Source organism: Mustela nivalis (assembly GCF_964662115.1).
Source record: "Mustela nivalis genome assembly, chromosome: 11".
In the NCBI taxonomy this organism is placed as follows: domain Eukaryota; kingdom Metazoa; phylum Chordata; class Mammalia; order Carnivora; family Mustelidae; genus Mustela; species Mustela nivalis.
Genome location: NC_139030.1, coordinates 80963024 through 80987365, shown reverse-complemented (window position 1 = coordinate 80987365; position 24342 = coordinate 80963024). Strand labels below are relative to the sequence as shown.

The 24342-nt window shown below is 38.1% G+C and overlaps 1 long non-coding RNA gene across 1 annotated transcript; it reads left to right on the top strand.

Annotated features, from left to right (window-relative positions):
- The first annotated feature begins 1751 nt into the window (after positions 1–1751).
- LOC309843709 lies at positions 1752–19254 on the top strand. Its single transcript, XR_014300301.1, has 3 exons — positions 1752–2226; positions 14378–14573; positions 19129–19254. It is a non-coding gene; the product is annotated as an uncharacterized lncRNA (long non-coding RNA).
- The last annotated feature ends 5088 nt before the right edge of the window (positions 19255–24342 follow it).

Sequence of the window (24342 nt, the reverse complement as noted above, 5' to 3'; positions counted from 1 at the left end):
ATCTAAGCCAATAGATGGGGAAGAAAGCATTAAGTTAAAACTCCGGGGAGAGGGGCCTGTGTGGCCCTCTGGGAGCTCCTCCTCTCCTAGGCCCTGCACTGCATGGACATCCTGAGAGTTTCTTCTTCACTCCACTTCCTGCTTGTGAGCAAGAGGTTGACTCCTCTCTACATTTCCATGGAAATTAATAAAGACATTTCCTAAGAATGAACTATGGCCTTGGGTTCATTTTAGCCCCTCCTCAAGGGAGTATGTGAGAACTTTGTATTGGGATTTTTAGCTCAGAAATGTTTATACTTGATGCAGAAATGTTTATTGATCATTCTGGAACCTTTCAAGCTCTTTTTTTTTTTTAATATTTTATTTGATACAGAGAGTATGAGCACAGGGAGTGGCAGGCAGAGGGAGAGGGGGAAGCAGGCTCCCCACTGAGCAGGGAGCCCAATGCAGAACTTGATCCCAGGACCCTGAGATCATGACCTGAGCTGAAGGCAGCCACTTAACCAACTGAGCCACCCAGGCACGCGAGCTTTCAAGCTCTTGATCCCATTTTCACTGTTTAATAGTAAAGGTGTGTGTGTCTCTCCAAGATGTAAAGAACTGGTGTAACAAGGAGACTTCTGTTTGGGAACAGAAGTTCGTATTTTAGGTCAGATCTATTCTTAATAATATATTGCCTTTTTCTTTTTCTTTCTTTTTTTTTTTTCATTCTCTAAGTTCCTAAAAATAAAAAAATATCTAAAGTACATTTTCTGGGTGTTTTAATCAGATGCACTTATACAGAGGAAAAGAAGGGCTACCACTGAACATTTGCTAGATGTCTGATTCACTACTCAGTTTTTCTCACTTTGTCTTCCCAACAATTCTGTCCCGTGCAGAGACAGAGAGCTCTGGATTCAACCCCAAGCTCCACACTAATTAGCTGAATGATCTGGGTGCCCCTGTATGAAGTGGGTGTAATAACACTACCTACCTCATTAGATCATTGTGAGAATTAAATGAGCTAAGAAACATTAGCTCTGGAGCACCTGGGTGGCTCAGTCAGTTTAGTGTCTGTCTTCAGCTCGAGTCATGATTCCAGCGTCCTGGGATCAAGCTCCACCTTGAGCTCCCTGCTCAGTAGGGAGTCTGCTTCTCTGTCTGCTTCCCTCAACACCGTTTGTGCTCCCTCTCTCAAATAAAATCTTTTTAAAAAATTAGTTGCTCTTAGCACCTTGCAAATAACATTTATTAAATGTCTGCTCTCATTTCATTGTTTTCCTCATCTTATAGATCGGAAAGTTCTATCTAAGTGAGACCAAGTAACTTGTCATACAAGAGAGATTAAGTTAAATTTTTTACCTAAGGATGCCACATATATAAATCATGAGAGAGGGATTTGAGCTCTTAGTTTCAGGTTTGTCTAATTCTAGGGTCTGCACATTTCACAACTGTGCTATTTCTCCATTGAATCATCTATTTCACACACTATTCACCACAAGGTTGCAGGACAAAACTCCTAAAAAGTTGAAAAATTAGAGATAGTTTTTGGTATCACCCTGAGTTCTCTGCACCTGGAGGGTACTAATTCAGGCCTAGACTTGCCATGTGTTGGCAAGTCTAGGCCTAACACTCTGGCAAACTACTTTTTGCAGTTTTAAGTAATGGTCCCAAAATGTAATAATACTCCTAGCTTGGGCGGGGTCAGGTCAGGTGGTGATGTGGTTTACCCAGGATCACACAACTAGCAGATGACAGAACCCTGGTGGGAATTGTGTGTGGCTGCCTCATCCAGGCTCCTCATGACCACTTGCTGGACCACCCCCTGCTTTGAAAAAGCTCTCAACGTGTGCAGAATGAATTTAGTACAATGCATGACCAAACCTTGAATGCCAAGAACCTGAGAGTCAGGTGATATTAATCAGGGTTCTCCAGAACCAATAGAAGAGAGGTAGCTAGGTAGACTTATTATAAGCAACTGATTATTTATATAGAAGCCAGGAAGTCCCACCATGTGCCACCTATCAGCTAAAGAACCAGGAAAGCCAGTGGCATAATTTATTTTGAGTTTAAAGGCCCAAGAACCAGGAGTGCTGATGTCCAAGAATAGGAGAAAATAAATGGAGAAAAGAAGGAGAGAATACATTCATTCTTCCTCAACCTTTTTGCTTTATTCTGGCCCCCAACAATTGGATGACACCCACCCACATCGAAGACTAACTTGCTACGGTTCAGCTGACCTGTAAGGTAAGAGTGCCCTCTTTATGTCATTCCAATACATTCTGTTACAGGTTACAGCAAATATAGTTGGTGACTGATTTTGAATATTGAAATCAACACAAGAGTCAATTTGGAATATTTAAATCACCCCAGAATATAAAAATAAATGCATATTTTCATTATATGTTGAGTTTTACCTCAAATGGGGAAAAAAAGAACCACCAACAAAACCTGGACTTTATTTAACAATATGCAGTACTGATGTTTTCCACTGCATTTGAAATGCATTAAAAAAAGGTTTGTTGGATGGTTATAGGAATGGGTAGACAGATAGGTGAGAACACTCTAGTGAAATGTTAATTATAGGATCTAGGTGATGGGTATCTAGATAGTCACTGCATAGTTTTCTCAACTTTATAGCAGATTTGAAAAAAAAATTTTTTTTTTTTTAAGATTTTATTTATTTGACCGAGAGAGACACAGTGAGACAGGGAACACAGGCAAGGAGCCTGCTTCTTCATCTCTTTTTGCCTGATGCGCTTCCTGCTTGAGTCCCACCCCCCCCCATCAAATAAATAAAATATTTTTTTAAATGTATAATTAAAAATGATGTTGATTGAAGATTATTAAGTGCTTAGTATGTTCTAGGCACTGGACAAAGTATTTCGTAAGTGTTATCTAATTTAACTTAATACTCATAAGTATTGTTTGAAGTGTGTATTACTATCCTTATTTTACCAGTTAGGCAAAAATGTAAGAAGTTTCCCTAACTTGCAGGAGAGAGTGTATCCAGTAAGCAACACAACTGGGAGGCGGACCACATCTGTCTGAGCTCACTGAGCCACTGAGCTCCATGAAGGGAAAAACTGAACTGGGAACATTTAGAAATTATCTAGTTTAATTTACCACTGTATGCTACAAATGACACAAAGGATCAATAGCACTCCCATAATTTTCTACTCTTTGACCAAAGCTTTTGTCACTAAACATAATGTCTCTCTAAGAGCATTTATTGTTTTGGTCGCTTTTGTTTGTTTGTTTGTAACAAAATGGATTCATTATAGGATTCCTTGAAGTAACAGATTTCCATAATGTACTTTAATTATAATTTGATGTAGTAGAATGTGATCTAAATACTTCTTTCGAGTGTCATATATGTGTCATAACCAATGGCACCCTGATGCTATAAACAGCATGGCCAATGATGTAACTTGAGCTTTTAAGCTTTTGAATGCACTTAAATTATGCATATTTCCCTGGTGGGAAAAAAAGGCATGAAATTCTGCATTCATTTGAGTTAAAGTGCTACCATACTGATAATTCTGGAATTTTGTTTTTCACAGCTCAATTCCAAACCCACGGCTTTTCTGGAACTTTTTTTTTTTTTTTTTTTAAGTTTAGCAGTGGCTGATTTACACAGTGTAAACCACTAAAAAAAAAAAAAATGAACATAGAAGAGGGAAGTTGAACATTAAAAAACAAAATGGACAGGGGCGCCTGGGTGGCTCAGTGGGTTAAGCCGCTGCCTTCGGCTCAGGTCATGATCTCAGGGTCCTGAGATCGAGTCCCGCATCGGGCTCTCTGCTCAGCAGGGAGCCTGCTTCCTCCTCTCTCTCTCTCTGCCTTTCTCTATGCCTACTTGTGATCTCTCTCTGTCAAGTAAATAAATAAAATCTTAAAAAAAAAAAATGGACATATTTATGTCCTTTCCTCTGCTTGCACCTCTCCCTTTACCCTAGCTCATGCCTTTAACACTATTTCCAAAATTCTGGCAAGGGCGTATGTGGCATTGAAGAAATGAAGGAGGCCACTAAATCTTTTAAGTTCCAGGCAGCTGTCCATCTACTCTAGTGCTAGTAGTCCAATGTTTGGCAGCTTTGTATTTAGAAATCTTCTGTTTAACTTTTGGTTCCAGCACTCACTAGATGAGTGTCAGTGAAGCTCCTTATCTTCTGAACCAGTTTTCCACCAGCTATAAAATACTTACCTGATAGGATTTTTGTAGACATCAGAGGAAAATGTATTTAGGACTTGACAGCGAAAGAACAAATCCATAAAAACTAAGAACGGCACAATAAACAATTTCTAAAATTTTGTCCTTTGTTTTCGCAATTTTCTGTAAGACATAATCGTGTTTCCATTATGTGATAAAACCATGAAATTTTATTTTTAATTTCAAAACAGAGAAGACAATTCTTCGTGGATCTCTTGCTTACTGGCATACCTTTCAAGTGAGGTATTTATTGCCTTTACTATGGACTATCTTTTCAAAAATTTTTTGTAGCTAATAGCCTTGAAAGACAGAGATGGTGTCTCTGGAGCAAATATCAGAATACCCATTGCCTACTATAAAAAATTTGGATTCCTAACCTTAGTGGTTTTCTCCTAGAACACAGTTCACTGCATGCACAGTTATCTTTTTTTAAAAAAAAATTTTATTTATTTGAGAGCGAGAGTGAATATAAGGATGGGAGATGGACATAGGGAGAAATAGGCTCCCTGCTAAGCAAGGAGCTCAGTGCAGGACTTGATCCCAGGACCCTGAGATCATGACCTAAGCCCAAGGCAGACACTTAACTGACTGAGCCACCCAGGTGTCCATACAATTATCTATCTGGGCTTGTCCATGTTGCCCAGTAGGAAATGTACCTCAGGAAACTGCTGCAAATGTGAATTCTTTAGAGCCTGCTGTGTGTAATACAGTATCTTATCTCTGACCCAGGAATCTTGTGTCTTCAACCAGACTTCATCAAACAGTCACATGCCAACTTGGTTGCTGGCAGACCCTTCACAGTTCTTGACAAGAAGTTGGGATGCAGGGGTACCTGGGTGGCTCAGTGGCTTAAGCATCTGTCTTCAGCTCAGGTCATCATCACAGGGTCCTGGGATCAAGCCCCGCATCTGGTTCTCTGCTCAGCGGGAAGCCTGCTTCCCTCTCTCTCTGCCTGCCTCTCTGCCTACTTGTGATCTCTCTCTCTGTCAAATAAATAAATATTTTTTTTTTTTTAAAAGAAGAAGTTGGGATGCAAAATGAAAACAAAGACTTGGGGTACCTGAGTAGCTTAGTCAGTAAGCATCTGCCTTTGGTTTGGGTCATGAAGCCAGGGTCCTGGCTTGGGCTCCCTGCTCAGCAGGAAGCCTGCTTCTCCCTCTCCCACTCCCCCTGCTTGTGTTCCCTCTATTGCTGTGTCTCTCTCTGTCAAATGAATGAATAAAATCTTTAAAAAAAAAAAAAAAAAAGGAAAACAGATTCTTCTTCCCAACATATCTTGAGACCATTTTTTGTAAAATATATGTCATTTTGGGGGAGAAAGAGCAGTATATAATAGTGATTAAACACACAGACTCTGTGGCCAGAATGTCTGGGTTCAAATACTCTTATGTTGAGTTTCTCCAGAAAAAGACTCTAAGATAAGAATATGAGTGAAAATAGTTTATTTGGGAGATAATCCCAGTAATCACTAGCAAGGATGGAGGAATTTTACTGAATGCCTGAAACAGACTCATACAGATTCAAGGTATATTTATGCTTGCCGTTTGTCAAGGACCAACATTGGCTGCCTCATGGAAAGCACCAAGAAATATGTGTTTAAAACTTATTATTCCTATTTAAATTTCCTTAGAGAATTTATGGGGCTAAGCACTCCTGAACTCTTTAATTTAAAGATTTACAGCTTTGTCAGAGAAACTAATTAAATCTTATTTGAAGTGTCAGTAACAGAGCAGCATCAGACTGGATTTTCTATTCTATTATGGGAACGAGAATATAAAAGAGAAGTGTGTTTTAAACTCAATTTTCTAGCATTATGTACCATTTATGCCAGACTCCTGTGAATCAGCATCATAGTAACTATGGAATTCACCAAAACAAAACACTTAAGAATTTCGGTAAGCCTACTTAACTTTTGATTAAGGTAAAATTATACTGTTAAGCTAGAATAACACGAGAAGGAAATGACAACTTACCAACAAAGAGACTCATATTTAGGGAAACCAATTCTTCAGAGGTCTATAGATTTGCTTATTTCTCCCTCTAGTAACATTCCTGATCTCCATACCTTTTTATTCTCCCCAGACAGAACATTGGGCTTGCTCTGAATCTCTTATTTAAAGATCTCAATCACTTTTTACTTATTATTGGAGTCTTTTTATTAAGAAAATTGTCTCACGAATTTCCCTTTGAAAAAAAGAATCCCGTTTTGTATTTTTTTTTTTTTTTCATTTTTGCTGTTTCTCATTTAGGTATTCTTCCCTTTGTCTAAGGCTATCTTAACACAACATATACATGCATATAAAAATTAAAATAATAATCTTTATAAATATTTTTATCAGTGTTTAGGCTGAAAGGAAATGAACCATAATCTTCCACATTAAGATGTTGACAGTTTTAATAAGACATGTTTTGTTTTTAGCTTCTGTTTTTCTCCATACCTAAATGACTTACACTTCTCTTCCATGCTTAGTTTTTATTATGGACAAAGCAGAGTTGGAAAAACCTGTAGGCTTTCTTTCTTTCATTGGTTAACTTTTTTTTTTTTTAAGTTTTAGATGTCTTCCTGGCCTATAAAACTTTTTAAAGTAGGTGGTAGTATAGAGTTCCTTATAAATTTAATCCATATATACTAGGACAGTGGACAGTATTTTTATTTCTTGAAATTTCCTAGCCATTTTCATCCTTGCTCAGTGTCAGTTTAATAAAACATATTGCTATAGATAATATGAATGAAAAATATTTTTTCTTAAGCATAGAATACTCAGGATATTAGGGAGGAAACATTAATGAAATTGAGCATTTAACCTGTGCTTTTATAAAGAAAGCATAAAATAAGTAAAGTTTTTGAAAAATAAGTTTGAATTATATGACTGATTTATAGTTGTTAAGAACTGTTTCAAATGTTTTTATTTTTATTTATTTTTTAAAAAATATTTATTTATTTTAGAGAGAGAGAAAGAGAGAGAAAACAAGCGGGGGGAGGGGCAGATGTAGAGAAAATCCTCAAGAGAATCCCCATTGAACGTGGAGCCCAACGCAGGGCACAATCCCAGAACTTTGAGATCATGACCTGACCCGAAGTCAAAAGGCAGCTGCTTAACTGACTGAGCCACCCAGGTGCCCCTTAAATGTGTTTAAAAGTTTTAAACAGTCTTTTTGTGTACATATGTAATTATAGAAATAATGTTATTTAGTAATAATTAAATTCTACCTCTTTGCTCCCTTTATTTAAATTTTAAAAATTCTTCTGAACTATAAACACCCAAATTCTCTGAAAACAAATTTATAAATTTTAACTTTTCTTTGAATGCCTTCTGGGTCTTTCAACTCCATTTTGAAAATTAAACATTTGTTCCTATGTACGAAGCTCCAGGAATACCTTAGTAAACAGCATGCTTTCTGGCCACAGAGACAGGACAGTATTCAAATTATGCCACAGAAAAGCTCCTAAGAGACAACCGTGTTAAGTTCTGTGTAGGAAAGCTGCCTAACGCTATGAGAACATAAACTAAGGAGACTGACCTAGCCTGTTGAATTAAGAGAGGGCTTCCTTGAGGAAGAGACATTTGAACTGAGATCTGATGTATGTGTAGGAGTCAAACAAATGTGGTTTTGGCTGCAATCTGAGGTCTGTAACCTAAGAGTCAATATGCAAAATTCTGTATTCAGATTTCACAGTTAAAGTAGACAGCGCATCATAATTAGTGAGCCCCACCCCTCTGGTTTCATCACAGTTATGCTCCCTCAACTACACTACAACTATAGGACTGTGTTACTCTGTTAGTAATAAAACAGGTGATAATGCTAGCTCAGTTTCTGAGATGTTCCTCTAAAAATAAAATGAATAAGATATGGCAAGTGTTCTTTTTTAACATGATAGAGTTCTGGGCAAATACCATTTATTACCTCTATGTGATCTCCATGTTACTTCTTTTCATAAAGCAAGAGAACAAAAGGATCTGGTACCTTAGAGAAAACAGATATTTGTCATCTACAACTAAAATTTCTAAGTTGTTTTTACCCAGTTGCTTATTAACAAATAAGTTTTAGTAAGTGGTTCTCTGATACAGCTTTCTCATAGACAGAATAAAGTAAAATGGGCCTTATTCTTCCCTAAAAGAATGACCATAACAAAGATGTACAATCAACATAGACAACACAACACCAAGAGCGTAGGTAAATTCCTTTATTCACTCAGGTTTTAGCTCTAAAGACACTAGGAAAAACAAGACAGAAGTAGTCACTGCCCTCACAGTGCCAATAATCTGGTTTTAGTCAAATGTTGTGAATACGTGCAAGATATATGTTTAATTTCTAGGACATGTACTAGAAATAACAGTACTACCTGTTATGGAAGTTACAAGGCCAATGACACCAGTCAAGATTTATGCGTAGATCTCAAAGCCATTGACGAGTTGTGGAAGATACCTAAGATGATTATATTACTTCATCCCCCTCCTTGGCAAATGCCCCTCTGGGGTTGTCTAGATTCCAAGCTGAGAGAGAAGATAGCTAGCAGGAGCTTGCTCACCTCATCTCTACTCAGCAAAAAGGAAAGAGAATCTCCCCAGGAAAAGGCTAGATTTCTCAGGACATTTGGTGGCAGATGGTTGACCTGGATCAATGTGCTGGCGGACCTACACACCCAATGGACTCTGAGCAGGCTTTGTAGGAGGCAGAAGAGCAAAGCATGCATCCTCAACAACTCAACTTAGAGCCCATCCTGCCTGTCCTAAAAATGCCCAGGAAACATCAGCTCATTGCTGGTAGGTCATCCACTTACTGAGGTGAGTCCTGAAGAACCTTGGAGACTTACTTAGGAGAGTCCTACTGACTTTGAAGCCCATTGCCTCTAGCAGAAATAGTATCATTGTGTAAGCTCAAGTTCCGTCAGGAAGTTGGAGGCAAAATGTGTATTTGTGACACTGCTGTCCTCTCTTTCTGCACTATCTCCTACTTCCCCTGCCCTCCTAGATGCCCACAGGCTCGGCCTGCACTGTGACATCGTGTTCTTCTGAAGGGTCCCTCTAAAGCTTGTCTTTCCTGGACATACTCTGAAGCTAACCAAATCTCATCTTTTAACAATTGTTACTACCCTGTATCCTATTACTTAAGGACGTGTTTTTGTTTTGCTTTGTTTTGTTTTTGTTCTTGTTCTTGTTCTGCTGGACGGAAGATAATAATCTGAAAAATCCATTTCTGATCAATTGTTATTGGTGATAATAAATTTAGGGCAATGTCCAGCATATAAATGCTTCCTTGGTGTACAAAGCCATATGATAATCTCTCTAGGTTATATATATGATACATATATATATGACATATATATATGATGCATACATATCATGTATATCTTGTATGTATATTCTAACAGGGGCTCCTTGGAGACAGTTTTTAAACTCTAGAGAACAGCACTAAAATTAAAAATTTCTAGAACTATAGGAGATTACATTTTGTGGTGTATTCTCCATTTATTAACTTTGTACCCTCATATAATTTCTGCTTATTGTTTGACAAGCTTTATCCTATGAGCTGGATCTGACATTATATGAATATACATTGAGCCCAGGGTACACTGTTGAAAATTCAAGGCTTGTCAGAGAGTTTGACTATTTCTGGGCACTGGTACAAGCCCCAGAAAAAAAGATTAGTTACTCGTTTTCGTTGGTGATGGCATGAATTAAACAGTATACCCTCAGATTAAAATTTGTCATCTATTCAACACAGAGTTCTTACTGAAGGCCTTTAAAAAAGTATAATCTAGTAAGTATAAAAATTGGGGAATGTTGACAGCTGCCAAGCTCATGTAGCATTTACATATTTTAAATGATGTGAGCAAACATGTCAGTCTGTTTGTACGACCTACCCTTGCCCTCTTCCTGAGAACCTGTTCCCATTGCTTCCAGCGAATGGGAGGCAAGTCATTTGACCTCACCTTTCTGGCAGCAGCTAATTGGAATAGGGATGAAAGAAAGATAGAGAGAGGAGAAAAGAGTAAAATCAGAAGGTATCCAGACAGAAGCCAGTGACCTTGTGGTTCCAGTGAGGGAGAAAAAAGGAAGAAAAGAAAAAAGAAAGCACACATCTTAATTCCACGGAGCTTTTAGATTTCTTCTTCCAGTTCTGTTGTCAGCCCAAATTTACTCTGTATCTTAATTCTATGAGATAATCTGTGTAACAGAAGAGGCTAATTTCCATAGCAGCGCAATCCAATAAAAATAGAAAGTAAGCTATGTATGTAATTTAAAATTTTCTAGTGACTATGGTAAAAGAATAAAAAGGAACTGGTGAAATTGATTTTAACAATATAGTCTATTTAATCCAACATATCCCTGGTATTGTCATTTCAATATGTACTCAATATAAAATTATCAATGGGATATTTGCATCCTTCTTTTCATACTAAATAATATAAAAATCTGGTGTGCATTTTATACTTATAATGCAGCTCAACTTGAATGAACCACACCCCAGGTGCTCAGTAGCTTCAAATGGCAGGTGGCCACCATATTGGATAGTGCAGGGATAGAAAAATTATTGGCAAGCAGCTCTGCTATCGGAGACTTCATTTCCTGGCTACCCACATCAAGGAAGAGCCAGGTAACTAAGTATTGGAAGTAGAATTTACGCATGTCACTTTTAAACCAAGGTGGTTAAGAAGCAAATACAATTTCTCCATTCTCTCTGCCCTTTCACCAGCTGGAGGCAAATGGAACTTATTAAAGATGGTACAAGAAGGAAGCAGCTTTGGTCTTTAAATCATCACTTTGAAGAGATTCTGCCATCAGTTGGAAATAGTTGTTTTGGATGTTGAATAAGCAAAGCATAAACATGTTTGTTCATTTGAATTGCTTCACATTTTGGGGTTTTTTGGTTGTTTGTTTGTTTGTTTAGCCATTTGTTGAACCTATCTAATTTACCCACATTTTCTTGTACTTGTGTTAAATGGTTTTTCTATTTCTTGCAGCAAGTGACACCCTAACTCATGTATGTAAATATCCAGGTAGGCAAACCTTTGGAGATGAGTGATTAGTCTGTGTATATTTTACCCAGGACACTTTGTCTGCAGATTTTATCTGGAAAAGTAAAGCACTGAAAACAAATGAGAGGAGGCCATGGATAAGTTGTAAAACTCTCAGAAGAAAACAGAGGACAAAAGCTTCATAATGTTGGATTTGACAATGATTTCTTGGATGTAACACCAAAGGCACAGGCAATAGAAGAAAAAGTAGACAAATCAGACTTCATAAAAATGAAAACTTTTGTGCCCCAAAAGGCAGTATAAACAGAATCAAAAGGTAACCCACAGACTGGGAGAGTATATTTGCAAGGTATATATCTGATGAGGGATTAATATTCAGAATATATAAAGAACACCTAAAACTCAACAACATAACCAAACAACCTAATTCAAAAATGGGCTTAAATAGACATTTCTCTAAAGAAGGTATTCAAATGGCCAATAAACACAAGGAAAGATGCTCAATGTCACTAATCGTGAGGTAAATGCAGATCAAAGCTACAGTAAGGTACCCCTTCTTACCTACAAAGATGGCTATTATAAACAAACAAACAAACAAACAAAAAATAACAAGGGTTAGTGAGGATGTGGAAAAATTGCAATTTTTGTGCACTGTTGGTGGGAATGTAAAATAAGATAGCCTTGTGGAAAACAATATGGCTGTTCCTTAAAAAAAATTTTAAAAATGCAATTATTGTATGATTCAGGAATTCCACTTCTGTGTATATACCCCTAAAGAATTGAGGGTATCTCTTGAAGAGATGTCTGTAAAGCCATGTTGACTGCAGCATTCTTCACAGTAGCTAAAATGTAGAAGCAACCCAAGTGTCTATTGACAGATGACTGGATAATAAAATTTTGTATATTGTGCAGTCTTAAATAAGGAAAGAATAGTTAGATAAGGCGTAATTATTTAAGTTTTTTTCCTCATACAAACATAATTATGACAAAGTACTAAAGGCTCCAAAGGGAGTGCAATAGGTAATGTGATAACCATGCAAGAAATATATCTGTATGTTTCTGGAGGAAAATTCTAAAGCACTGAGTTGTTCAGTAGCTTGCTCAAGGTCATTTGCTCAGTACTAAAAGTAAGGTTTCTCAGCTTCAACATTTTTCACGTTTTGGATTGGGTGATTCCTTGTTGTGGGAGGCTATCCTGTGTGTAGCAGAATGTTTACCAGCATTTCTGGGCTCCACCCATTAGATGCTAGTGGAACCCCTCTCCTATCCGGTTGTGATAACAGACATTGACAAACGTGCCCAGTTGGAAACCACTGCTTTAAAACCACAAGGTTACTAAGATTAAGGAGGTCTGGCAAAACTCCTGCTTTAGAACTGTGGTTTCAGAAAATGACTGGTCATGGCAAGATAAGATCAATTCTGTAGGCTCTCATATACCCAATTATCAAAACAAGAACAAAGATAAAAGTTTGGTCACATAAACAAGTTCAAGTCTGACCGCTTTCACTCCCATCAGAGCAGTGCTAGGCGATTGAATGAGAACAGTTCTTCAGATAATAAAACACTATCTACACTAGGACTTTGGTGGGGTTAAGCCTCCAGGAGGAGGTGCAGTGACTAGAAAGCAGTGAGAACAGACAAGTGGGCAGGTCTTGACAAGGTAGCATAGTAAAGCAAGAATTGTTCCACTTGGGACAACTTAGGAAAGTATCACGGAAGAGACCTCTGAGTGAGGGTGGTTTGTATGTTTGTTTTAAGGTTTATTTATTTATTTATTTATTTTAGAGCACGAGTGGGAAGGACAGAGGGAGAGGGTAAGACACTCTCAAGCAGCTTTTGTGCTGAGCACTGAGCCCGATACTGGACTCGATCTCTTGACCCTGAGTTCATCACTTGAACCCAAACCAAGAGTCGGATGCTTAACTGACATCATCACCCAGGCACCCCAAGGATGTCTTTTTAAAGACAAAACTCAATGTTTGTAAGGGACAGAAATCCACTCAAATTAATTCCAGTTGAAAGGGAGGTTTATTTTTCAGAAACAGAGCACACACATCGATGAGATACAGTGAGGAACAGAGCTGCACCCCAGGAGCTGCCAAGGACTACTGCTCCTTTTTCTTTCAGTGGTGGCATAATTCTTCTGTGCATAATTTCACAGGCATGATCTCTTCCATTTGAAAACCAAATTTCTTTGCTTATTCCTGGTCTCTAATCCTCCATAACTTTGGCACATGGCTTTATGTTGACATCGTACTGACTCAAGAATATACCCTAGATGGGCTTTTATATAACATTCTGTGTTGAACTGACTGCTAATTCCAGATTCCCAGGAAAAGCATCTGATTGGTTCAGTTTGGGTCAGCTATTTACTCTGCACAATTTATGCAACTGAGAGTAAGGATGGGAACACATGATAAAATCACTGTCACCTACATCTACTCTTTTAGCAGCCCTAGCATTGTGTGTGGGGTGTATCCTGGCAATTCTCATGAAAGGGAGGTTGGGAAGACATATTTCTGAGACATACCTACCACAGTCTTAAAGTGTGCATAGAATATGGAAAAAATTTACTACTGGAAGAGGAGGTTATAGTAAATTTTCTAGATTAAGCTTTGAGGTTTGGGGATCACTGTATTGTCTGGATTCAAAACCAAGGTTCATGTAGGGAACAACTAGGTAATAAGGATGGAAATATCAGGTGGTAACAGAATGTCAAAGGTATTAAGCATTTGGCTGAAGCATCTAGATTTTTCAGAGTGTCCATTAGGTAAGAAGACACATCGTGGAGAGAAGTTTTCATGCTTCTCTAGTAAATATTTTTCGTTCTTGCGTAAATTCTTAACTCCAGAGTCAAGGAGCAGGGTAATTAGATCTTTCAGTGTGTTGAGAGGGAAATCAAGCCATGGCATGAAACAATCTAGGTATAAGGCAACTGGAATACGAGTTTGCTTATGAAGCTCTTGAGAAAGATAGATTATCTGATACCCCAACTCTTTTAAAATAAAGTTAGATTACTGGAAACAATTTGATTAAGTCAAGCCAAGAAACCAAGAGCCATTCTATTACAACTACAATGACTCATGTTTGTCAAGGTTCTTCTATGGGTTGACATTGTGTTAAGCATTTGTGTGAATGTAGGAGGGTAAGTGAGTGAAAGTTTTATTCACCATCTAGTAAACATGTATTACCTTTCTTTTCAGGGCCTAGAATCACCAAACCCTAGAGTTGCAGGGACTTCAAAATCCATGCCAGAGATTGTCTCCTGTGTTACTACTGTGTTGTCAGAGGCTACCTGGTAACACCCAGCTGGAACCTGCCCGAGTCTAGCACCTCACTGAGCTCGTGTTATACAGCCCTCTCACTATGAGGCCCGGACAGGCAGGCCCATGCACAGAAGTACGTTGGCTTAGATGCTAATATTTTAGGGCTTAGATTCGACATAAGAACATCAAAAGTGTTTTGTAAGCTACATGTCTCTACAGAGAATAAAAATCCATTCTAGGATTTAATAAGCCTGCTTCTTACTTCAGATTTAATGCTAATGGTAAACTGAAAGAAATTTCTAGTGACAGATAATTGGTGATAATGGTGATTACTGGCTTTTATATAGTCTTTCACCCAAACAGATGGTAAAGGGCCTAAAAAATGAATGCTCTTAAGGCATAATTTCTCCTCCTCCTTAAATAAAAGTTCCTCTAGGGTCAGTAATAGTTTGTATTTAATACACTGCATTATGTTACCCATACTAAATGATAATTTCTGGGCAATTCAGTTCATCTGTTAATTTGCTTAGCAATTAGCTTTGAATGGCTTTCTACCCTGAGTACATCACAAATGTATGAGTGCATGTATGCCTTGTTCATTTTTCTTAGTCATTTATTTAACTTTTCTAAACCTCTGTAGTTACCATTAGAGATGACTTCTAGGTCACAATAAGCTCTGGTCACTTAGCAGCCTTTCTCAATGACCCACAAACTCCCTGCCTCCATGAAGGAAGCTAGTCTCTCGTGACATACAGGGAAAGAGCCACCTTTGAGATCCATAGGATGCATTTTCTGGGTGTCTTGTTTCTTCTTTTATGTAGAATGTTAAAGACCTGACATTTAGAAGACATCAATGTTCAAATAAAATGTACCGTATAATAAATTATAAAAGAGAGCACGGAGATTCTTCCCCAACTTCTCCCTTTGCTTCCCCTGCCTCCTCCCTTGGGAAGGATATTCAGGCCTTGCATTACTCACTGTCTGGTTCATGTGGGATGATCCATGATGTGATCTAGATAAAAGGGAGAATGCTTTCTGGGCCTCATTAGACTAGGATATTAATTTGCAAGAGATAAAGTCAAAGTTAGGTTAATGAGAAGAATATGAATTTTTATTCTAGACCACCAGTCCAACTTTCAGAATGAAACAAGCCTTTGTGTTGGTGGATGCATTTGGTTTTGCTTTTCCACAGAGGAGGCATAGGTGAAGGGTTGCAGTTAAGGAGTCTCCCACTTTCTCTCTCTTCTGCCCTTCCTTAACCCCCAGTTCCTTTCCCTTCCTGGGGCAGACTTTCACAACCTGAGTTGAATGCAGCTCTTTCCTCTTTAAAGGCAGAAGATACATGGCTAGGGTTGAAAGAAGAAAGGGTGCTAGGATTGGCCGTTGGGATTGGAATCCCATAGTTTGTGACATCAGAATGCCATTCTATGCCTGGTGCTTCAGCTTCTTCATATGTAAAATAGGGTTAATAATTCCCTTGAGCTTTACATAAAATAGTAAAGCACATAGTGCCTGGCATATAGCATAAACTCAATCCAGATTCTCTCTTATTGATTTATCTGGTTATTTCTTGAGGGAGGGATGAAAAGTACTGGGAAAAGATAAAGGAGGAGTTATTAGAAGGGACACAGTTAGAGGGAGAGCTTGTAGGTGGTAACAAGGAAGACCCAAGTTCAGTATCCTCTGAAAGCTTGAGATTGCTTCCTTATGAGGTTAATCCCCATGACATGAAATCTTAACCATAGTGAAGACAGTGAGACATGAAATCTTAACCACACTGAAGCTCAGGGAACTGAGCATCTAGACGAGGGGAGCAATGTTGGAACCCATACCCTCTCCCTATACTCCCTGTTCAGTGCAACTTTGGAATAAACACCAGTGACTTGGCAGTAAAGACCTGCTTCGGAAGCTACAAATTTCTATGCCTTCCGGGGCCGCAGATGTGTCGTGAATGTTGGAGGCAGCCAAGTGTAAGCTGGGAGTTGTGGTGAGTGTGTGTCTCACTTAAAGACCTTCAGATTCAATATAAAAAAAAAAAAATCACCCTCTGTACCAAATGGTTTTGCACACTTTGGGTTGTTTGTTTGTTTGTTTTTGAGATTTACTTAACTCTTCAAGTAGTCCTGAGCAAGGTGGCTTTGACCAAAGTTTCATGAAGCAGCTTTGTAAGAGGGAGAGGCATGGGTCTCTTTCCCTCCCTAGCCACTACCTTGTCCTCCAGAGCCCTCATCAGAAGCTTCTGGGTCCAGAAGTACCATCCTCCAGATAGTGAATATTTTAAAGGGACAGTGAGAGAGAAAAAGTCTACCCCATGGGTCACATAACAATGCATTTTGATTGGGAAGAATACTATTAGTCTTGTCTTGGGACTGCAGGGAAGGTAATGAACACAGTGAAACCAATAGCCAGGAAAAGCAGAACATTTGGGAGACTTGGGCGGAAGGAAGTGCATTATCCTGATTCAGAGTCTAGGATTCTGAAATTACCAGAGCCTCCAAGTCTCACAGTTCTTATTTGTGAAACAGGATCTACTATTACCTCATGGAGATGGATGGATCAAATGAAGCCATGTGGTGGAAAGCATTGTTCTGTTACAATTTTCACTGCTCATTTTTCTGCATATGTACTCATAGTCTGCATGTTTCCACTGGACGATATCATCAAGTGGTTCATTTTTCTGAAAGTTTGAGTGTAGTTCTTAATCCCTGCCTTGAAAAATTGCATTTCCTAGATATTTTCTTTTGTCTTTGGCTTCCCTTATGAGCGATAAGATACATTCCTTTTGAAAATATCCTTACATCCCACCACGTTAACGTCAGGATTGTATATAAATTCTGAGATTTTATTAAAACAACTTGAACAAAGATAATTCCCCATCCTGGCACTCCTATCCCAACTGCTGCTTGGCTGGTCTTTTGATCTACAACCCACCTGCAAAAATGCATGTGTTGTCTGTTGGGTTTACAGTTATGTGCCATGACTGGAGGCATGCATGTTAAAAATTGGTATCTTTTCATGTTCTAGCAAACCCATTTATGTATAAGCAAACCTTTACACACAATTTATATATACTTATAGACACTGAATGAGCAGGAACAGAGTAAACAGTAGCTCTTATTTTATAGGACAAATGTGAGGGTTTTTTTTTTTTAAAGAATATGCGAAACAAAAAAGAAGAAAAGCAGCTAACATAAACAGATTTCCCAGTAATATTTCTAGTAGAAGTGCTAGGAGCATGTGTCTAAACCCTTTTCCAAGCCTTGCAACACTTTACTGTGAGGAGGGGCCACTTCTAAGAGTTGAGAAATTGCATGATTTGGGTTTCTTAGCTTCTCTGGGATTACATTTCTTTGAATCTGGTATGTGTTAGAGTTCTCTAAAGAAATTGAAAAAAAAAATATATATATACACATATATATGTACATGTATATATATATATACACGAGTGAAAGATCCATGTGTCTCCTTAAAATGTGTGTTTGTGTGTGTGTATATATATATACACATGTATTCATAGACATGTATAGAAAGATTCCCAAAAGAAGACTTACTGTAAGTAATAAATAAATAACAACACCCAAAAGGTGTTCTTAGAGATACTTTTAAAGCATAGATATACCTATATGTATACACTTTTGTGTTTTACACAAATGAGATCTTATAATATATTGGGTTATAATTTATATTTTTCACTTAATGATATATCTTGGAGATCCACCGGTATCTTTTTAAGGAAAGCATAATATTCTATCATTTGGTTGCACCTTAATGTTTTAATTTAGCCGACTGAGGACTGATGAATATATTGGTTGTCTCTAGTTACTTGCTGTTTCCAATAATTTTATAATTAACACAATTGTAAATAAAGTTTATGTCGCTTTATAAGTATGTAAGTAGGATAAATTCCTGAATAAATTCCTAAATAAATTCTCATTAACAGTTTTATTTAGTTGTTATTTATCTGCTAAAAATGTCTGGTTGTTTGAATTTTTTCTTTATCTGATGTGAAACAAATAGCAATTTATTATATAGGCAAAAAGTCCCAGTATTTTAAAAGATCAATTTCTGGCAAGTGAGTGGAGTCAGAGAAGACAGAGCTCTAACTCTATGTGTATTGGATGGCCTTCTTTATACATTGATGAGTATGTTAAGATTCAGTGACAGTATAGTAGTTATATACATGATAGACTGGACCTTTTGTCCTTCTATAAAAATAGATTTTACTAATGCAAAAATTGTGCAAACAAAAATATTCTACCTACTTAATAATAAACTTAGGATCATCTTCTGTTTGCATACTGTGTTATAATTACAAATTATTCTTAAAATACCATTATAAAATGAGAAAAAAATAATTTCTCTAAAAGGATTCCATAATTAGGCTGAGACCCCAATGACCACCAAAATTCAGAAAAAGGAAAAATGTAGTAAAACAATATAAATGACTTAAAAAATTTGATCCTTGAGAGGATTTTCTTTGTGCCTTGCTTAGTCTTGAGCAAATTGCCCTTGTTTTACTTGGAGTTTTTGTCAATCTTCCTAAAATCATAGAGAATCTGGCCTTAGTTTGGAGGGCATCTTTTGGTAAGATTGAGCTAAAACAACAGCAATGTTTTTATTTACAAGTACATTCTTCTTTCTTGTTATAATGATACTGCACTTTTTTTTTTTTTACATCTTTACTGCAGAAAAGTGAGCAAATACAGATATGCACAAAGAAGCTAAGATTGCCCACCACGCAGAGCTCAGAGATAGCTGCTATTAACATCCCTCCGCATCTTTTTCTTTTCAAGTTTATACAGTAATAATGATGAAGACAGGAGCATCTTTCTGTGCTGCTTTTTAAGGTTTTCACTTTTCTGTCTACACTTAATACTGCTAAATAAATTATTTTAAAAAAAAGCCTCTTTGCATTTCTTGCTTCATGCTATTTCTCTGGGTGGTAAAAATAATAATTAGGAAATTACAAATTAATTTTCTATAAGAACTCATATTGTGTATACCTTAGTTGTTCTTACAAAATAATCAAACTGAGTAAAATTATATTCCCTTTTGTTTGAAAATAGTTTGTGGAGGGGTGCCTAGGTGGTTCAGTTGGTTAAGCATCTGCCTTTTGGCTCAGGTAAAGTTCCAATTAAGCCCTGTGTCAGCCTCCCTGCTCAGCGGGGAGTCTGCTTCTCTCTCTCCCTCTACTGCTCCTTCTGCTTGTGCTCGCTCTCAAATAAATAAATAAAATCTTAAAAAAAAAAAAAAGAATAATTTGTGGATAGGAAGTCAATGTGCCACATTTGGCATGATGATATTGTGCAATTTTAGAAAAAGCTTTAATGTTATATTTTTGATCGTTCATTTTCTATTGACCAATTTTTTATATCAATTATTTTTTATAACAGTACTCAGAATTTGTAGGAAGTAAGAAAACATTCTTCAGACACATATGAAATGGTAAGAATTAGGTGAAGTTTAGTTGGAAGGAGACAAGATCCCTGGTCAAATTGTGTCATGCCTTTACCTTTTTGTTCATACACACTGACATGTGCACAATGCGTGCTTATGCACACACACGCTTTTCCTCAGGTGAAATTATAAGCTCAAAATAAGCACAAAGCGATGGAGTAAAAAGTGATATCACAACACATCTATCCCCAGAGGGATATTAGTGAAAAGTAATATTAGTGATATTAGTGAAAGAACATTCTACCTCTTTTTTTCATGATGTTCAACTTATCAAGGAAAAAGCAGCTCTTGTTATGTGGTCACACATAACGAATGCCAACCCTTTTTCCACATCTGGTTTGTAAATTTATTTATTTAATTTAAAAATACTTTTAAAGTTTATTATTTTTATTTTTAGTAATCTCTACACCCAGTGTGGGGCTCAAACCCATGACTCTCAGATGAAGAGTTGCGTGATGTTCCAGCTGAGCCCGCCAGGTGCCCCTTCACAGGCAATGGCTTTCTCATTATTGTTCAGAAGCCTGCTGGGGCAGCTCTAGGTACTTTAGGGAGAGATTATGGTGGGGGGAAGGAACGATAGCATAAGGAAGAATCCCTAATCTGGAAATAAAGAGACTCCTAAATAATGACAATGCTAATTATTCATATATTGTGTTTTTATTGTATACTTTATAAAATTGAAATATAATTCATGTACAATAGATAGGCCCCTTGAAAGTATACAATTCAGTAGTTTCTGGTATATTTATAGAGTTGTGCACCAATCACGCATTAAGATCATTAAGATTAAAAACTATTTTCATTAGCCCTGTCCCCATTAGCAGCGACTCTGTAGCCCTCCTCCCCTTCCCTCAAAACCACTACTCACTCTTTGTGGACCCATCTACTACTCTGGACATTTCACATAAGTGAAGTCATATCATGTGGTTTTTTGTGTCTGGCTTCTATCATTTAGTACAAAGTTTTGAAGGTTCATCCATGGTGTAACATGGCTCAGCCTTTTCTTCCTTTTTATGGCCAAATAATATTCCATCATATGGCTGTGTTATTTGTCAGTTGATGGATCTTTGAGTTAGTTATTTTCACTTTTGGGGTATTATAAATAACACTGCTATACACATTCGTGTCCAAGTTCTTGTTTGTATATTTATGCTGTGTTCTCAGATCTGATATGGGCATATGAACACCTGGTGAGATAGGGCAGGTCTTGCTATTTCTATTTCATAGAGAAACAGAGGATCCCGGATAAAATTGCCTCCGATGAGCTGGAGTCAGCATTCGAATCCAGTTCTATTTTTATGAATCGCTGAAAGAACGTCAAAAGAAACACACTATTCCCGAAGAAAGATGAAATTTGTTGTCTATTTTTAGTCTGGTGAAGATGGGAATGTCTTTACCCATGCCTATCAGAAAAGCAACATGCTGAGACTAATTCACAGATTCCAGAAGAAAACCGTTCCCTAACAAGTGGTCAAAATTTCTTAGAACAGAATTAAAACAAAATTATACCCAGGCTGTTGTATAGGTACAGGCTGTTTTGTTCTTTGTTATTTCGTGATTTTACTTTCAAGGAAAATTCCAAAGACAGATTGTAGCTGTTCGCAGTTCTAATGGTTGGCGGAAAGAAATAGCTTCAGCTTATTTTTTTCTCCTAATTGTCATGCATCTTCTCTTGGAGACATGTTTATGACTCGATTTAAATCTTAACACAGTCTATTAATATTTCAAATTTGGCATCAGACACATGAAATAGTATTATTCATGCAAACCTTGCCAAAAGCATTCCATGAGTCAAAACTTGACTAAATTAATACAGTCCTTCCTGATCATTTGAGTCATAAAATATCAAAGTTTTGCAAGGGAATTTGGAAACCACTTAATTCAAAATTTTTATCCAGCACACGTGTTCTGGTCTATGAATTCAGTCTCCTTCCCCATGTGCTCTCTTATAGCCAAAAGTACATCACTAATGATAAAGAACAGGAGCTTAACAACAAAGGGTTTTTTTCAATTTTCCTTGCTTGGGTTGTTTTCTTCCCTCCTCCCCCTCCAGTACTCCTGATGAACTCTGACTTGCTTTTGTCTTTCTCTGGCTCACCAGGGGTTAATTTCTCTTACCTTGTACCAATCCTCATATTCCATTTATCACCCGCTATAGACATCATCGGTTTAAAAGTCTGTGTTCTGCATCAGACAATGTGCATCTGAGAGTAATGTATTTTGTTCTCTTCGGCATCCAGTAGAATGCCTAACATAGCCATTCAATAAGATTTGTCCAATTGGATTGACTTGTTAATAGAATCTTAAGAAGTCCAAGTTCTGACTTTAGCTGCAGTTTGTGAAATCACTATCTTCATTACAGTCAACAAGCACTGAGCCCTCAGAGCTAAGAGAACTGAACTGAACCTATAAGATTTATAAAGCTTCCTGCACATATTCTCAGCACATGAGCAGTTAATGAAGTGTATACAAAGTAGAAGTCAAACTAGACAAAAGTAGAATTAAAATTAATATTTAGAGTGACTAACCACCCATATGCATGTAATTGGTGGGGTAACAATGTGTGGAATATGTGTAAAGCTTAGATCTGGGGATTAGCTCATGGTCTTTCAGTGGGACTGGGTCATGTTATTAGCCAGTTTTGTAAGGATCAGTAGTTCTTCTTTCAACATGAAACTACTGAGCAATTATTTTGAAGGTGGGGTCAAAAATCCTCCTGACTGATTGGATGTGGGTGTAACAGCTAAAAGAGTTAGGGATGCCTCCAATCCTTCTGACCTAGGCCACGTAAGGATGGAGTTGCCATTGTTGGAGATGGAGAGGGCTCTGTGGTGAAGCAGGTTTGTGCGAGATAATCAGGAGTCAGTCGTCTGCTCTAGGCAGGCACTTGGAACACCTCAGTGAGCAAAAGAAGCAAAGATTCTAAGACCTGCCATGACATTCTCATGGGTGGGGGGGGGGCAAAAACAGGATCCACAAGAAAGTCTATAGAAGTTAGAAGGGATGAGAGAGAAGAGATAGTATAGAGCAAGGAATGGGGATCAAGAGTGCTGGTATGTGGGTTGGGGGGTATCTAGAAGACGAGTGTTTCAAGCAGAGGAAACAGTTTAAGTGCATGAAGGCACATAGCGCCTGCTCGTTCTTCCTGGAAACAGGGGTAGATGAGTGTGTAGAACAGAGTAACTCAGGGAGAGGAGGAAAAATCCACAGTGCTAAGGGGCAGGTCCTGTATGGCCCAATAGATTGTTGTAAGGACCTCAGTTTGTCCTACCCTGGCCCAAACAAGGAATCTTTGGTAGGTTTTCCATAGAGTGGTGGCATGTTCAGACCTAAGGGCTTGCTCTGGCTGCTGGGTTGAGAAGAGATTCCAGGGAGGTGGAACAGACTCAGGTGGAAGCAGGAAGATATTTAAAGAGTTACTGGAGTAACCTAGACCAGAAGATGTTGGATTCTGGATATATTATGAAAGGAGAGCCAACAGGATTTCCTTACAGACTGAACATGGGGTGTGACTGAAAAGGGAATCAGGATGACTACCAGGTTTTTGACTAGACCGACTGGAAGGGAGGAGTTGCCATCAGTGAACAGGGGACCCTGGAGAAGAGGAGTTCTACAGCAGAGGGTCAGGAGTTGTTTTGTTTGCCAGCCCAAGTCATCTATTAGACATCCAAGTGATACAAGTACTATGGGAGAAGGAGATCCATGGGCAAGAGGCTGCGGGGGACACAGTATCCTCAGGGAAGAGGTCAGTTACAGTTCTAGTGAGAAAAAGAAGGAACCATTCAGACAGGCTTGTGGATGTAGGTATTTTACAAAGGATGGACTGTGCCTTGCAGAGGGCATTGTGGGGAAGGTTCAGAGAGTTGAGGGGGAATGGAAGATGGGGTCAGATAGGGGCCAAGCAGAGCCTTGGGGGTGGGGGTAAAATGAGGAAGATTCCAGATGACCTGAAAGTCTGGGCCTTATTAGGGTGATTGACAGGCACAAGTATACACGACATAATGAGATTTGTCCTGGTGATTCAAGGCAGTGGTGCTGAGGCTTTGAATGTCAGTGGCTGGGCAAAGGTGGGTATCTGGGGCTTTCTTTTGACCCTGTTGGAGGTGATCAAAGCAAGATGCTTTCCTCTGATCCTGCTGATGTGTTTAAGAGCCTCTGGGGAAGATGGAAGCTGCCCTAGCAGGTGCCTTCTACTGAGTCCAATTTATGGAGGTAGAAGGCTTACGATATTCGAGATGGTATTATATTTAAAGCACTAGGCTAAGCAATGTGGGGCATAGAGAAGTCATGTGGGTGTTGCCCTTAAACAACTTGTGATTCAATTTCAAAATTGAAATAATGGTTTCATCATAGTCTAAAATAGTGGCTGCTTGTGTCACTTAGCTATATCTCAGAAGAATCCCTCACAGAGGGAAGTTTGTCCATGATATTCTTTAAGATGGCCA